This window comes from Alosa pseudoharengus, unplaced genomic scaffold (genome assembly GCF_046254945.1).
Source record: "Alosa pseudoharengus isolate Yale_2024_CS ecotype anadromous, Long Island Sound unplaced genomic scaffold, YU_APseudo_1.1 YU_APseudo_1.1_scf_1, whole genome shotgun sequence".
Lineage (NCBI taxonomy): Eukaryota > Metazoa > Chordata > Actinopteri > Clupeiformes > Clupeidae > Alosa > Alosa pseudoharengus.
The window spans coordinates 15,170,216-15,188,140 of record NW_027468564.1 but is presented as its reverse complement, the minus strand read 5'-3'; the positions used below and the strand labels follow the sequence as shown (position 1 = coordinate 15,188,140).

General features: G+C 40.3%; 1 protein-coding gene across 2 annotated transcripts in view; it reads left to right on the top strand.

Annotated features, from left to right (window-relative positions):
* The window catches only part of LOC143121802 (uncharacterized), a 149,266-nt gene that overhangs the window by 105,160 nt on the left and 26,181 nt on the right, over nucleotides 1-17,925 (top strand). Inside the window, exon 1 of one of the 2 annotated variants that reach the window (XM_076282423.1) lies at nucleotides 1,173-1,463. The exons of the other annotated variant lie outside the window; for it this stretch is intronic. The gene's annotated coding sequence lies outside the window, so the exon portion shown is untranslated. Of the gene's footprint in view, nucleotides 1-1,172; nucleotides 1,464-17,925 lie in introns of those variants that run through there. 2 annotated transcript variants of the gene reach the window in all.

Genomic DNA, 17,925 nt, shown 5'->3' with positions numbered 1-17,925 from the left:
AGCTATTTTACCAAGGTCAAGGACCAATGTGGTTATACAAATACAGAAAATTAAAAGGTTAATTATTCAACATTAATCTTAAAACATGAGTAACAGGGTTGTGTGGTTAAGCTTTACGTACTCAATTATCCCAAAAAGTTAGAAAATATATTAAAATTGCAAGAGGACACTCACCTTTGGTCTACCCATGTTTTTTGAAAATGATTAGTTGATGTCATTTTTTGTTTGTAATATGACATAATATTTTAACCCTTCATCAGCCAGGCAAAAATGGTATTGGTAACAGGGTTGCGTGCACATTCGGGGACACAACTTCATGGCACAATAGATAGTATTCAAAATGTTATAATCAAAGAAATTCTTTTTTACAAATACAATAGATGCATATCCACAAAATACTGCAAAAGATAATAAAGGTTTAAAAGTTGGTCATCAGGAGCCGGGGACAGGATAAAAACCCCATTTTAAGGGGGGTTCCAGAACTAATCGGTATTTTTAATCATGTAAAGGAACCACTTTTCCCCCAGCAGATTATTATGTTTTGTTTTATGACAGTTTCACTTGCAGGTTATGTGAACATATATGTTATTTTGGACTTGAGTATTTGAAATATTAGGGGGGGGGGGGACACCAAATGTCCTCTAACTCTGGAATGTCCCAAATAATGATATTACACAAAATAAAGATACATAAAGGATACCACACGTCTACTCAGACATTCATGGCTAATGTCTGAAACATTTCGTGACACAATGCTCCTTAACTTTCACCAGCAGAGGTCCTCAGAGTTCTAGAGCTTCGAGTAGGCTACTGGATTGAGCTGATCTGGTTCAGAAAGGTTAAGTTCGCCATCACTACCAAATTACTACCCCAAGGTACCGTCCTTATATATGGGCAAAGATTGTAGCTTTTTTGTAGGCGAACTTCAGAGGTCTATTTGAAGCTTCGGACATCACGTGTTTATGCCAATTTGGTACAAGTTAACAGCTGTTTTGACAGCTGCGCGCATGCATCTTGCGCATGTGCAGATTGCATCGTGCAGGCAGCATCGATAGTAGGCTACTGACTCAAGCTTCAACACACTCTGTCGAAACAGTCTTCTTCACTGGAGGGATACAAGCTTCGATGCCTCATATCAGTGTCGAACGTCCTATAACTAACACATGTCTTTTAGCTTTTTGTAACGGGTGACACTACAGTTATCGTGCGCGAATTTACTTGAGACGTAGGCTATAACATCGCCAAACGGAAGGAAACAAGAGATACCACGACCGCAACAACGCCGCGACTCTTCCGCGACATTCTCCGTGCGCCACAGCGCGAGCGATAGTGCGGGCATAGTCCCGTAGCCTACTGGGAAACGAAAGCAGATAGAACAGACGAACTAAACTCCACAAGTAGCTACAACGACAACGGAGGGCGGAAAAGGCGTGACCAAGACCACCGTGGTTCTCCTTTGAAAAGTAAGTTGTTTCCCTGATTTGTTGCCTATGGGCTCTGTGACTGTCTATAGGCCTATTCTTTGGTCGCCGCTAGTTAGCGATTAACAACTCTCATTGACTTACATTCAACACATCAAAACAATACTTCAAGACACCTTCTCATTCAATGCGTTTCCTTTATTTTCATGACTATTTACATTGTAGATTCATCAAAACTATGAACACGTGGAATTAGATACAACAAAGTGTGAAATAACTGAAAACATGTCTTATATTCTAGTTTCTTCAAAGTTGATGTTTTTAAAAAAAAAATTAACACCATATTCAGCGAGGCATAACTTGACAAATATTCATCTGTGGGCCAAATAACTTTGCATTCATTCATTCAGTTTTGATCCGTGAGAATCTACAATGAGGTCATGAAAATAAAGAAAACGCATTGAAATATGAAGGTGTGTCCAAACCATTGGCCTGTAGCCTATATGCTATAAATTAGATATAGTCAGGGGCGTAGCAGCAAATTCTGGGCCCCCCCCCCAACCAATCAACCACCGGCTGTAAGCATGAAGCATGGGGTTCACAACTAACTACTATCTCACACATTGAATTAATCTAACAACTCTTATATGTACTGTATAACAGAACATAATCTTATTACCCAAGACTTTACTGAATTTCTGTTTTATTTGAAGAATGTTTAAAAGCTAGAACATGAAATTAATGAACACACTTGGCTGAGAGAACAGCTATCTATACAAATTGAACACTTTTGGCTGAGAGAACAGCTATCTATACAAATTGAACACTTTTGACTGAGAGAACAGCTATACAAGTTGAACACTTTTGACTGAAGAGAACAGCTATCTATCAAGGAGCATATTAAAGAAAAATGCCACATTAACAAAATGCTTCATTTCAATGAAAGAAAAAAAAATCATTAAAAAAAAACAGACTTCCACAAAGTGCTAAACACTGAAATTTACACTCCAGTTAGTGCCCACTGACGGGTCTTTTTGGTGGCAAAATCCTTGATGAGGTCCTTAAAGTCCAGTTTTCTTGCTAACTGACTTTCAATGGAGAGAAGGGCAAGGCTGTTCAATCTATCCTGACTCATTGTTGATCGATCTCAGGTAGTTTTTAACCAGTTTCAGCTTATGTAGCCTTATGGATGTGACTGAACATGCTTTAATATTTAAATATTCTGTGTAAAATTTCCTCAAATTTCATTTTTCATTTGTTCATAAAAACATAAGAACATTTTATTTTTCTGATGGTTCTGGCAAAAAAATGGTCTATTCTAATTAGACTAGACTACAGTGAAAGACAGAGCATGAGTGTTGCTAAATATACATAGCCTTTCGTGTGATTTCATTTTAAACTATAGGCTCACCTTGTCTCAAGTCCACATCAGATGGTGAGAGGTCTGCTGCTGCTGCATCACCCTCTGTGACAGTATCTGAAATTGAGTGTGATGCTTTTCACAAGTTAGCTTTGCTACTAATTTGACAGCCTTTCCTCATGAACCTATATAACATTGAGCCTACTAAGTTAAGCTATTAGCTCATAATAATTTTCGAATTAGTAGGCTATTTAAATGTTGTGGTAGGCTATAAATCAGGCATCATGTTATTTCTAATTTTGTGTTAATGCTGTTTTAGCACTGATAATTGCGGATTCGCGGTGGTATTGAAGTGTTTTGTAACCTTCAGGAGTTCATTTCATTTGTAGACTATTGCTTTCACATTGGACTCACCTTTCTTGGGAAAGAAGTCTGTTAACACTTGTTTTCCCTCATTTCTTTTTTTCTCCCTTTCTTGCCTCTTTTCTTTTCTGGGAACCGGATTTAGCTTTCTTAGACTTAGACATCTTCACAACGTGACCGTCTGCATTGCCGCTTCGGCAGAACTAACGTTACTTCAAAAATGCGCCTAGCAGGGGAAGGCGGACTGAACCATTTCGTGCAAGGGAGAGGGTGCCTGCACTCAAACAATGTTGGCTTGGACACAATTTATTAATCAACTGATGCATTTACCCGAAATATTTGCATCTATATTAGTTAATAACATTTATTAAGATCTTTAAATTAAGGAAATTATTTATTATTAAGGAAAATAAAATTCAACTCCTTAGGGGCCCTCCCCCTACTTGGGGCCCGGGTAATTTATTCCCACTTGTCCCCCCACTACGACGCCCTTGGATATAGTCACCTACAAACGAAACAGAGGGTGCTTGTTTTATTCAGCAGGTCTTGCATAGAAGCCATAATAAGGCCATATCTGTGTATTATTTGAAATTTTAGGCTATGGTATGTTTATTTTTCTTCACACAGGATGTTAGTGTGCCGTGGGACATTTTAAGTGTCAAAAGTGTGCCATGGCACAATAAAGGTTGAAAAACACTGCTCTAACGCCACCGCTTTATGGCAGCAGCCATTTAACGTTGATAATAAACTACATTTTGTAGGAACAGAAATTTGTCTAGGGATTGTTTCAGAAATGAAGTCTCAGTCAGCCAGGAGTGAAGTCAGAAATCTCAGAGAGCTTTATTCACGAATCTGGAGACTTGCGTCGTGTTGCTAACAGACGCAGTCTGTTACAAACAAGGAAACACTTTTCATACCCTACTGACAGTGCAGACAAGACATGACATCTCCATTAATGGTACGCAAACTTGTTTACGACATAGTTACCACAGAGTCATTCATATCTTTAAGGCTGTATCCCATAACAACCAAGGCCCACGGAATCCAGTCAAGCTTGACCCCAAAGCAGTAAATAAGGTCTTAGGGGCGCCAGCTCGTCGAACTGGGCCTACCAGCCTCCTTGGAGGACACACATACAGTATGGCACACACACACACACAGCACACATACACCCAGCATGAAACACACACACACACAGCACTCAGCATGGAGCACACACACACACACACAGCATGGCTGCGCAAACACCTTGAACATGGAATTCCACAGTTGTTACCTCATAAATCTCTCCTTCACTTTCTGCTTACAGCAGCGTCTCTTTCTTAACCATTTGCACAGACCATACCAAAATAGTAAATGGTTGAATATAGCTCACACTTATATGGAAGACACCTTTAAGGCCAAAATTTCTTACTACGATTTTGGTACGAAATTTACTGTCTACAAATATCATTGCTCAGGCTGGTGACATGGACTACTAGCTTTCTTTCAGGAAATAAATCAATAAAAATACCTTTTGCTCATTCTAATTGCTGCAGTATAGCTGCCAATGGTAGGCTGCTAGTTAGGCTTACAGGTCTCATGTAGAGATTGTGGTGCTACAGGATCCATTTTTTCTGACCTAATTAATCTTCAAATATTCAACGTGTTATTAACCATTTACAATATTTACAATAGCATTCAACGTCTTTCTCTGGAACTGGTAGAGGAGTCATTCCAAGGCAAGATGCATGAAACCATCTGTTGCATTTACCACATTCAATCTGTAGAAACTATAAACCAAGTCACATTAACTTCAGTGCTTTTTCATACATTGATATTGTATCACTGAAGTTGTGATACTTACCCAAAGAATATCTTTCTGTCTGCATTGAGAGCAGACATTTGGGACTCTGAAAATGATTTCACAATATAAAAAAGAGCAGAAACTAACGTGACAGGACTGTACAATGTACAACTGATGATACATTTAAATGGATAATTACACATGCTATCTGTTCACAAAGTTGAGAGTCAATACTGAGTTGCTTCGGAATATTAACAGCCTGTAGACATCATGATTATTGAAATGGAAGAATCTGACACATGAAGGATCATGAATCTGACACATGAAGGGTCATGGGGGTAGAACCACATTTGAGTTGGTTTGAAATGGAAGAATCTGACGCATGAAGGGTCATGAATCTGACACATGAAGGATCATGAATCTGACACATGAAGGGTCATGGGGATAGAACCACATTTGAGTTGGTTTGAAATGGAAGAATCTGACGCTTGAAGGGTCATGGGGATAGAACCACATTTGAGTTGGTTTGAGATGGAAGAATCTGACGCATGAAGGGTCATGGGGGTAGAACCACATTTGAGTTGGTTTGAAATGGAAGAATCTGACGCATGAAGGGTCATGGGGGTAGAACCACATTTGAGTTGGTTTGAGATGGAAGAATCTGACGCATGAAGGGTCATGGGGGTAGAACCACATTTGAGTTGGTTTGAGATGGAAGAATCTGACGCATGAAGGGTCATGGGGGTAGAACCACATTTGAGTTGGTTTGAGATGGTTTGCTGCGCCTCCATGACAAAGACTCCACAGCTAGTTCCATCTGTCTGTGTTGTGTGAGAAATGACGACAGGTTTCCATGCCAAGGCCATCCAGTCCTTTCGTCTGAAAGTATTGTAAATCAGCTATGGCCATTTACCCAGGTGGAGCTCATGTGCGGGTCATTTACCCAGGTGGAGCTCATGTGTGGTATTGCAAATCAGCTATGGTCATTTACCCAGGTGGATCTCATGTGTGGGTCATTTACCCAGGTGGAGCTCATGTAAATCAGCTATGGTCATTTACCCAGGTGGATCTCATGTGTGGGTCATTTACCCAGGTGAATCTCATGTGTGGGTCATTTACCCAGGTGGAGCTCATGTAAATCAGCTATGGCCATTTACCCAGGTGGATCTCATGTGTGGGTCTTTGTCTGTATGTCGTGGACCTGCAACAGACTTATAAAGGCTCATCTGGCCCGGGTCCGTTTTGGACCTGTTTTTCTCATTTTCAAAATCCCTTCTGTTCTTGCTGTAGGATAAAATAGTTGTAGTTTTATCCTATAGTTTATCCTATCACTAGGCCTAAGCAATATAGGCCTAAGCTTAATTTGCATTGCCTCATATTTTTAACTTAACAATACTGTCAATAAGCCTAACAGAAAAGGTTTAAGTCAAGACATCAATTTACTGTACAAAAGTGATCACTACTCAATGGAAATATAAAATTGACATTTATGGAAAGTTACAGGTTATAGGCTATTCTGTTTTAGCCTACGTTGCCTAGGCTACTCTACATTAATTTTGTGGTCAAAACCTAATTTAGTGCTTTATAGGCCTAGGTCAGTGCAGACATAAAATATTTTATCTAATAGGCTACAACTTCAATGAAATGCTGCACTATGCACAGCTAAAATATCAGAAAATAAATAGGTGGTGATTGACAAGAAGTTCAATAAAAAGATAGTTTAATGCTTATTTCTCCTATTACTCCATTTGTGTGGATGGAGGCGGAACACGTCTCCTCGTTGCCCGATCCACCGCCGGTTGAAACACCTAATTGCGTGCTTGGTTGAAACACCTGATTGCGTGCTTGGTTGAAACACAGATTTGTTTATGTTTATGTTTATGGTATGTAGCATCTAGGGCTGGGACAACGCGTCGACGTAATCGATGACGTCGACGCAAAAAATACGTCGACACAAAATATGAGCGTCGATTCGTCAAGCATAACATGTGCTGCTAAATATTTTTAATTTTACACCTTCAGTGTTTTCCATACGTTGACTAATCTGTGGCTGGGCACCACGAAATCAAAACCGGCCACCACACATTGATGTTCTATGTTGTAGTCCTACTATTTAAATTAAAGATAAGATAATTTCATTGAGCTGCACTTTTTACTCACACAGCCTTTCCTCGCCCCGCCCGCTCTCTCTCGTAACGAGCCCGCTGCTCCTCCTCTGCATGTGATTTAACAAATTATTCACGATTGTTGAAGGATTGTTGTTGCCACATAGAAGCACTGCATAGAACACAGTGGGGTAAATTGCTATTAAATCCGCTTAGCATCGTCGTGACAATGCTGCGCAAATTTGTTCAAAACTACAGCATTAAAGTTAAGGTAAACTCTGCTAAGGTCTTATCACAACGTAGTACATTGAGGAGACTACACTAAGTTACAGTATGCAATCAAGCAGTATTTCAAAGCTAACGTTAGAATACTGTTTGGATGTCAAGTTTAGCATGCTTACTTGCAGCTGCTTGTATTCGTTACTCAGGCTCATTTTATTGACTCTGAATGTTTGCAAAAACCCCATTGTAAATGGAAAAGTGTTTTCCAAGACTCAAAAGTGCTTGTCCAAAGGAGAAGTACGAACCGTTATTTGAACTAACTACGTTATGAATTGCATCCACACATCAGCAGCCTTTTAACTGTGTTAATGTTAATTGCAAGGATTCCCACACGAACGTCTTAAAATGACTGAACTTTATTGAATGCTACCTCTGACTAAGAATGCATTACTTTGCACTTGTATAGTCTTTTATTTTGGAATCTTAAGAGCAATAAACATATATTACAATGTTAAAGAATTCATGTTTTTTCATTCAATGTAAATAAACATGTATAAGTTGCTATTAGTGAATTAATTGGGAGATAATCGAATCGAATCGAAATCAAATCGGACTGAAAAAATGAATCGTTAGATTAATCGATGCATCGAAAAAATAATCGCTAGATTAATCGTTTAAAAAATAATCGTTTATCCCAGCCCTAGTAGCATCCAAAGCCAAGTATGCTTACACAATACAATTATGAGATAGGTATTGAGATTACATTTAGAAAGAAACATGACTTACAAAGTTCCTCTCTGTAGGATCAGAAATTTGTCTAGGGATTGTTGAGAAATGAAGTCTAAGCCAGTTGGCAGTAGAGTAGAGAAATCTCAGAGAGCTTTATTCACGAATATCCAGAGACCTACGTCGTGTTGCTAACAGACTCAGTCTGATGCAACAAACAAAGGAAACACTTTTTAGATAGATAGATAGATACTTTATTGATCTATATATATATATATATATATATATATATATATATATATATATATATATATATATATCTTTATTGATTATTTATACCCCCCTGACAAGTCAGACAAGACATGACATCTCCATTAATGTACCAATGCAAACCATTTTACGACTTGGTTACCCAAGAGTTGACCATATCTTTAAGGCTGTATCCCATAACGACCGACATCTTTGGAATCCAGTCAAGGTTGACCCCAAGACAGTAAATAAGGTCTTGGGAGCCAGCCCGCCGGAGCAGGGCCTATACAGACTCCTCCGAAGACACAGGCACACACACACACGCACACACACACGCACACACACGCACACACACACACGCACGCACACACAGCATGATTTCACAAACGCCTTGAACATGGCATTCCACAGCTGTTGTCTCATAAATCTCCCCTTCACTTTCTGCTTACAGCAGCAATTCCCTCTTTAACATGTTCACAGACCACACCAAAAGAGTAAATGGTTGAAAATGGCACACACATAATTGGTTAAGGCCAAAATGTCTTACTACACTCTGTTCACACACGTATATTCTTACAGCCCTACTTTAAGGCCAAAATGTCTTACTACACTCTGTTCACGCACGTTGAGGGCTGGTGTGGGGGCGGAGGGAGTTGAGGAGGGTGGTGTGCGTTCCTGGCCCACAGTGAGGTGGGTGGTGTGCGAGAGAGGGAAAAATTTTATTAAATGGTAGTCATCTGTTAACCATGACTGATAAAATACACATGGGGCCTTTCTATTCACTAATATTTCAGAGATCAGTCCCTACCTTGAGTAACTCTCTGCATGTTAAATGCGGGTGCAGGGAGTTGAGGTGGTGAGGAGTGTTGCGGTCCTGCCCCATGGTGAGGTGCTAAGGGAGAGAAATGGTTGTGATCTGTTAACCATGGTAGGCTGAGAGCTACAAGGCCAAACCAAACCAGAATAAATCTCTGGTCATGCTGGACATGAATTTGTATGTTTCAACGTTTTGGTATGCACCATCAACTCCATGAATGGATTGACATTGAAAATCAATGTGTTTCAATACAATCTGATAATATTTTCAGGCAATATTGCATGAATGGAGATGTTTTAAAGTAATGTATATAGTGAAGTATGCTGAAAATCTGAGATGAGTAATGCAGATGCAATCTGTTGATTTGAAACAGAGTGACAACTGCTGTGTTAAAATAGATGGGGCCAGTCACTGTATTCAATATTATTTCAGAGATCAGTCTTTACCTTAACAGTTTTCTCCAGGTTGAGGGGTAGTGACTCGGCTGCCTTGCACTCGGTGAGATGGTGGAGCTGGAGGAATGGATACAAGGCAGGGTTGTGCAAAATTCCAGAACTGAATTGAAACTGGCTCTTGAATTCAAATTGAATTCTTGAATTTCACTTGCATTTCAAGTGAGGTAGCAAACAGGAAGCAGAATTGCAATTCGAACTTTGCACAGCCCTATTACAAGGAGAGGGGAATGTCTTTAGCACTAAGAATGTTAACCATATCTCTAATATTAATATTATGATTTTGTTAAGAGATTATTACTTACTTTGCCAGTGCAAATGGCTTGGGCTTGAGGCTTCGAATCGTGACACCCCTATTAAATAGTGATTAAAATGCTGAGGCTTTCATTACAAAGATGGCAGATAGATACTAAAGTTACGTTTGAGACCAAACTTGGCAAAATGCAAACGTAATGCACAGCTAGCTAGAAGCTAGGGCTAAACCATTATCAGTGAGTCAACATGCTAAAGTTGTAGGTAGCTATCATAGCAGACGAGTGCTTCACTGACTTCATTGACTGAAATACCATTGCCAATTTATCAGCTTGGATTAAGGTCTGCATCGCAAACGTGATCTCAAACATATATATGTCTAATAGGCATTAGCAATAACTTAGCATAGTAGCACTTAGGTACCTTCCGAGCCTACGTCATTACGTTCACTGGAGGCAAAACAAACCATCACCTCAGCTGGGAAGCTAAACCAACAGTCATATTTGGGAGGCTAAAGGTTATCATGGTCTCATCTTGCTGTGCTGTCGGGTGCCAGAACCGAAAAAGTCATCGGTTAAATTTGAAATAAGTAGGCTACAGTTTCCAGTGAGAATGTAGTTGTTCGTTTGACTCACGATAACCCAAGCCTTGTATCGGAACGTCACATATTACCAATCGTCCCGTATTTCCAACCTCTTTACATGTATGTCACTTTCATTTCTATACAAACCAAGACGGTGGATTCCTAAAGAAACGCAAGCGCCCACACCATAAGTGTATCTACATTAGCTATGTACCAAAAATTACATTTTACCGTGACTCGAAGAGCTAAACCAAAGATCCTTGATTACTAGCTAGGCCTAGCTTCTACTACTACTGTGTAAGGCCCAGCACTAAACTCCGAGCGTGGTAAACAAAATTAGATATTTCAGGCAGTAAAAGCCCCGGTAAGAAACAAACTAGATTTTGTTCAAATCTACACACCTATGGCTACTGAAAAATGTGAGGTTCATTTATCAAATGTTATTTTGAAGTATTAAAAAACATTGTTTTTTTAGAACGAAATGGTTGGTAATTAGCACGTTTGCGATACATCTTTGCATTTAGGAGATAGTTATATGCATTCAATGATTTATACACCCTCAGCTTCTCCTTACTGTAGACACTCGGTTTTTCAATAATGTCCGGCCATTCAACTGATGGCAAACCTGTCACTCTTCTTTCAAATCACTGACCGTATACACCAATCCGCCACAAACTTTATGGGCGCTGCCATCTTGCCTGCCGCCATTACTGCGTGCCTGCGGAGTGTGACGGTGTGACACTTGCTGGTGCCTTCTAATGGCTTTTCAATGAAAGCATCCTGTCAGACAGGGCCGCGTTTGTGCATTGGGCAAAGGGGCTGCTGCCCCGGGCCCCGGCCACTAGGGGGCCCCGGCGCGGGACATTTAAAAAAGAAAACAAATGTCTTATCGTCACCTGTCTTTCCCTTTATCAATGCTATCACAGACAACAATGGCTTCGCATGAGACAATTAGGAAATATGAAAGCGGAGCTCGAAAAAAGAGAGAGCGGCAGCCAGACGTTCTCAGTAAGGCGCGCCAAAACCACGGCCATACCCAACTACGCACTGTGCGTATCATCAGGCTACTCGAGAGAGAATTGCCCCTGTGTGTGTGTGTGTTCACACCAAATAGGCCTAGGCTACCATAACTTCACAACTATGCACAGTATTCCATTAACTGCATGACAGTAGGCTATTTACAATTTTCTGTAAAGTAAGTTTGTAGACACGTTATCAAAATCAACTTAATGCAGAACTATGCACGCGCGCACCTTTTGTTTGAGCAGGAGAGCCTACATACGCATGCTACAGAAGTTGTCGGCTAGCTTGTTGTTTTCTATTACTATCTATGCTGGTTATCAGCACACAATGTTATAAGCTAATTCATTAACTCGAGACTCATCATGGATATAACACGTTTTTTAAACAACGAAAACAGAAAGGATGGAGACAGCAAAGCGAGAGGAGTTATTTCAAATGGGCAAGCCTGAAGCACAAGGTAGGCAAGATCATTGTGCTTGTCAAAATGGCTAGCATTACCGCTGTTTAAAGCCATACGTGAACGTAGCCTTCGCTAGAACAAAACTAAAGTTAACTTTAGCCTTTATACAAAGTTGTCCAAATAAATTGTTAGGCGTTGTTGTTGTAAAGATATTGCACGTGGATGTCATTAGCCTACTATGTAGACTAATAACTGATATTTTAACAAATATTATCAAAGCGTTGAAAGTTAGGTGGGTGTGTGCATACCATCGCATTCATTCCTAAAGGCGCCTTGTCCACTTTTTTCAAAACGAGGATCAAAATAGTGATAAGTCCACGTCCACCCCTGTCCCTGACAACGTTACCGTTATCGGCTCCAACACCCCCCTTGTTTTTATTTGATGTGGCTGGGCTGTGTGTGTGCGCTAGACTGCGTGTTTCAATGTATTTGACGTCGTGGCTGGCTAGGGCTGTGTGTTAACAATGTATCATGATGTGGCTGTGTGCCTGCGCGCCAAACTCTAGGATACAATGTTTCATGAGTTCAGAGTTCGGGAGTTGCACATTTTAGGCTGACTTGGGTACCACTGGCAGTTTTTTTCAAGGCTTAGTTTAAGTAATGCATTAATGGTAATAATATAATATTTCATGGTTGATTTTTTTGTGCATTGCCCCATGTTTGTAGGCTTGTTTTTTGTATGTTGGTACAATTGTATGTTGGTTAACAGTTCCACAATATAAATGCAAATTTCATTTTTACATTATCTGTCATAATTTAATTGCCTCTCTATTTCTCTCTCTCTCTCTCTCTCTCTGTCTTATGTATATTGATAATAATAATAGTGATATATATTGTGGTGGTGTGGGGGGGGGGGGGGGGGGGCCCGGGGAGGCCTCTGCCCCGGGCCCCAGATGACCTTAACCTGGCCCTGCTGTCAGAGAATATCAAATAGGAGATCCTGCTCATGAAAAAATCTCAGGTGAAAGGGAACATTGGGTAGATAATGTCAGGCAGTGGCCAAAACTTACCAATGAAGGTAATTTATTGACAACATAATGTATTAAGACGTGTATTAATTAATGACAACAATAAGCCGAATGCTATCATTAGTAGCTGTGTTGCTAATATGTTCACAAGTTTCAGAAGTTGCAAATAACTATTAGCCACGACCACTTGTAGCAGTAAAATACATGTTCTTACAGGTATTCAGGATTATTTTATTAATCATATGTATTTCATCCACTTTTAACGCACATCTTGGTCCTCCACTCGACAAGGAACTCTGTAATCCGTAAGCCTGTAAACATGGGCACTCAATGTGCAACAAAGGTTTGTGAATTTCACAAACGGTTTAATTCTAGGTCTGTATTCCTACTGTTGTTAAAACAGCCGACCACACAACACGCTTTTCCCGGCATCACTGGACAGCATACGTACTAAATAAAAATTAAGAAAAAGAAGAAGATTTTGCATCTACAGCTACAGCCGCCTACATGACCAACACATTACTTCGCTACTTTCTTAGCAGCAAGGCAACGCAGTAATGGCGGCGCTGCTTTACTTCCGTGTTTCGCCGGATTTGTGTATAGAGTGGTGAAATCCCGCCCCTTCCGTTTGCCTCCATGGGACCTATCTTTCAAAAAAATTTGAACGGCAGTCTATGGCGAAAAATAAATTATTTTCTGGTCCCGGTTGACTTGTGCCTTGAATTACCCATACGATGTTTGTCAATTTTAAAGACAATTTTTCATGTAAAGACATTTGCAGTTTGTTTCGTAACTATTGAATTACAACATTGTGAAAGATCGTAATTCCAACGACTACAAACCCATCAGTCGCGCTAGTGACGTTAGCTCATTCACAGCCACACTAGATTGTACAAGCATACCAGCAACAGGTCTTAATTGGGCTTTCCTTGCCGAAGAAAATACCATGAGTCAGAGGATTAAACACATCAGGTAAGTTGTATTCGTCCATAGACTGTACATTACATACTGTTAAGTGACATAGCAGGCAGCAAGATGCAACCGTTAACTAGCATAACAGCTCTTATCGTTTCATTACGTTGGTGACGTACATCGTTCGAGACCAGAGATGTAGTCCACTGAGTGGATTCGCACAAAACCAACATAACTTTTGAAGTCTATCGAACAACAGTACTTTCTTGACGTGAAAAATTATCTTTTAAATTCACACACATCATATGTGAAATTTGTGGCACAATTCAAACTGGACCAAAAAATAATTGTTATCTCTCCATTAACTCCCGTTCATAATTTTTTGAAAGATAGGTCCCATGGACCGGAAGTAGAAGGGGCGGGACTTCACCACTCTATTGGGTCTGTCAGGATGGTCCCATCTGATAATGTAGCCTTAGTTTTTTCAAATAATCCTCCCGATCACGTACACTGAGTGTATGTACATATTGTGTTATATTGTTACACATTTTAGCAAAGATTATAGATTACTGTCTGATTTTAGCCGCCTCACTAGTACTAGACTGACAACCAATCTGGCGACTTTTTCGCGCGTCTGGCGACTTTTGTTTTCTCTCCGTGTTATCCTACCAGGCTGACTGCAGCAGCACAAAGCGTGAGCAAAAACTTCTCGCAATGATGGCAAACTCTGTTTCGTTGTTGAAACGTCAGAAAATCTCCCCTCTCATGCCTGTTTCATAAGTGAATTATCGTAAACGTGCTAATTACCAACCATTTCGTTCGAAAATTCTAAAACAACAATGTTTTTTAATACTTAACATTTGCTAAATGAGCCTTACATTTTTCAGTAGCCATAGGTGTGTAGATTTGAACAAAATCTAGTTTTGTTCTTACCGGGGCTTTTACTGCCTGAAATATCCGATTTTGTTTACCACGCTCGGAGTTTAGTGCTGGGCTGGTGGGTGCTCATTCACAACCTTTCTCACGGCACATCAACGGTTAGCCCGAGAATTCTCATCAGCATTTCAAAAAGTCCACCTGAGCTCCAAGCGGATTTGTACACGCAGCCTTACAACACTGTTTACAGCTCTTCGAGTCACGATAAAATGTAATTTTTGGTACATAGCTAATTTAGATAAACGTATGGTGTGGGTGTTTGCATTTCTTTAGGAATGCGTCGTCTTGGTTTGTATAGAAATGAATATTAAGTGACATACACGTAAGATGTTGGTAATAGATGACGTTCCGATACATCACAAATTTGCCCAAAGCGTGGCCTCATGATTATAAAAGGAATGACTGGCCTATGTAGTATCAGCCCATTTTATTACAAGGAAGTAGTTGTTCTATAGATTTAACAGCTCAGACAACGCTCACTGGAAGGTGCAGCAACTTCGGGTGAAATTACAGTATAACAAGAGAGTCAACGAGACAAGAGCAATGACATGATGACAGGGAAACAAGGACACGCTTGCCAGCATCGTTCAACAATTACATTGAACATTGAAGGAAGTAGGCTACAACTTCATTCACAAGCAAAGCAGATAGTTAAAAATCGAACATAGGCTACATAAACCTAGCATTTGTTTAGGCTATGTAGCTTCAATGTTGTCAATGCAAGTTGATGTAGGACTGCCAGCTGAGAAAAAAAAATCTATCGGCCTGTCCGAGTGACATTTAAGCCTAGCTTATTATGTAGCCTAAATATATCAAAAATATAGCCATTGCCGTAAGGGTACATTGCGTGTAGGCTACCATATGGTGAAGTTAATCAGACTTCAAGCAGCACGACGTGCTGACGTAATTAAAGAAGCCCTATGCAAGTCTGGTTATTCCTTAGCTGTTTCTGGGTTTTTCGCCTGATTTGGGCTTGCATTTTTCACAACATAGCTCCCCCTGCAGCTTCGGTAGCAAGTGACTGCTACGCTAAACCCCCACTAGCTAGCGAGCTAGCCATCAAGAAACCAAGCTAAACACATACAGGGCTCACAATAAAACGGTCGAGCAAACACATTGTTCAAGAGACTATCAAACCACATTACAAAAACGAAGTTCACCTAAGGATAGGCTACTTACAATTTCAACAACAACAAAGCCAAGTCAGAGTCCGTTTTGTAGTCTTCTTAGAAAATACAATCTGACTAGATTTTTGAGGCCTTCCGCTGAGTAACATCCGGATTTCTTCGGTCTGGGACCAGAAAGTTGCATATTCGGTTTTTCCGCGGAGAAGCACTAGGGGGAGACGAAGCACCAACCAAACGACCCAAAAGGTGTTGTAGAATCATCAGAACGACTCTCAACCTGCATAGTTAAGGTAATTTTTGCTAAAATTGTGGCATAGGGCTTCTTTAATATGCAAATTAGTGTTTGACGTCATCTAGCGACATTTAGCGACTTTTGGAGCTGGCTTTAGCTACTTTCCATTCCAGTGTCGCCGTCAACCAGGACTGACCGGTAACTCCGGCTCGCTTGCATCTGGTTAGTGGTCAGCCAGAGCGTCCCTTATGTCTTCAGCTATTTGCCCAATCATTTCCGCACACCTCACATCGTTATCATATGTAGGATTAATGTCAACTCTGTTTTTGTGGTGAAGTGCGATCATTGGTCCGAATTTGGTAAATGGTAATTCTTCTTTGGCAATTAGATAGGGGATGTTGAATTAAATTTTTAGCTGACGAATAGCTTCTTGGTTACTTAATGCTACCTGCCTGCTAACAGCGGCTTGAACCGTACGTGGGATGCTGGGCTTTGATTTGTTGATGAACCCGGCAGCGAGAGTGCCGAGTGGATGTCGAGTGTTTCAGCATCCCAGCATCCCTCCTCAGATTCGGATTACCGGAGATAAAAAGTGAGGAACCTGCGAGTAACAGCAGAGCTTGTTTGCAAAACTTGCAGAACATTAGCTTTGTCGATGCCTGGTACTCTAGCCACTCAAAATCCTTTAGCCAATCCGGGTTGAATTTGTAGATTTTTTCATCCGTTTTAGCCTTCTTTTTGACACTTTCTTCCTTGCTTGTGTTTTTTTCCTGTCCATTGGCTGGTTTTAAAAAAGCACTAATGCTCTGCATTTTGTCATACTTTTCCAAGCTAGACTAGCATACTAACATTAACGTTAACTAGGCTTACTTGTTGATATCAGAGGATGTTTTAAGAACAAATGAATTCGCGCTGTTTTTAAATAGTTAGTGTGTGGGCAATGTAGTTTTTTTATGATTCTCTTTCACTCCTTGCAGCCCGTAACATTGTAACAACTACATTCAGGATAGTATACTACAGACTAGATACGATTTGAATAACTGATCTCCCCATAATATAGTGTCATACTCTGCCCCTCCTTATGATGTATTTGCAGCTGTTTCTATAGAAGATATATACGTGTAAAATGCTGTGAGAAGTCACTCGCACGAGTGTGTCTAAATATTTTTTTTATGTTCGCCCAGACTCCGGTTCACTGCTGCCTCTTTCGGAAACAGCAAAGGCACCGTGTCCGGCCGTTGAGTTAAAACCCTCCATAGAGGGCTGTCTTTTAGGCCCTGCTTGAATTGTTTTATTTGCTTCTTGACACGGCCAAGCACCTGAGATGAAAACGGCATGTTTTTTCCTTCAGATGACCAAGTTCAATATTTTTCTTTACAATGTTTGTCTCTATAAAACAACTATGGCTAACTGAAATATAACTGTGGTCAGATATGGAATTGCACCAAATTAAATAACCATTGGCGATTTCGGCAAAAAATCTATCAGCCCCTTTCGTTTTCACGTTGGGCAGCCCAAAATCCAAAAATTGTAGGTTTCAAAAAGAGTACATGTCCGGGCAAAAGAGGACGTCTGGTCACCCTAGCCAACAAAAGCTACAGTGTCTCTCAAATCATGTCATCCTTATGGCCATTGACGCATCAACACATCTACAACAACAGATCAAAACAAAATCCCTATAACAACAAACAGACATTAATATGTTCGATATATACATACAAGCATGATAGTTTCGTGAATGTCTAAGTCTGGACAGTCTTCCAGGTTTACTGTGGCTGTTTCTAAGCTCCCACCAAGCAGCACATGGACAACCGCATCACCGAGTCCAGACAAATAGGGTCCTCCATGAAGAAAAGAATGCCCCACAATTCTCCCTGCTACAATGAACATATCACTGTTCATTAGAAATGGAGAGGCTGAAGGGATCAAAA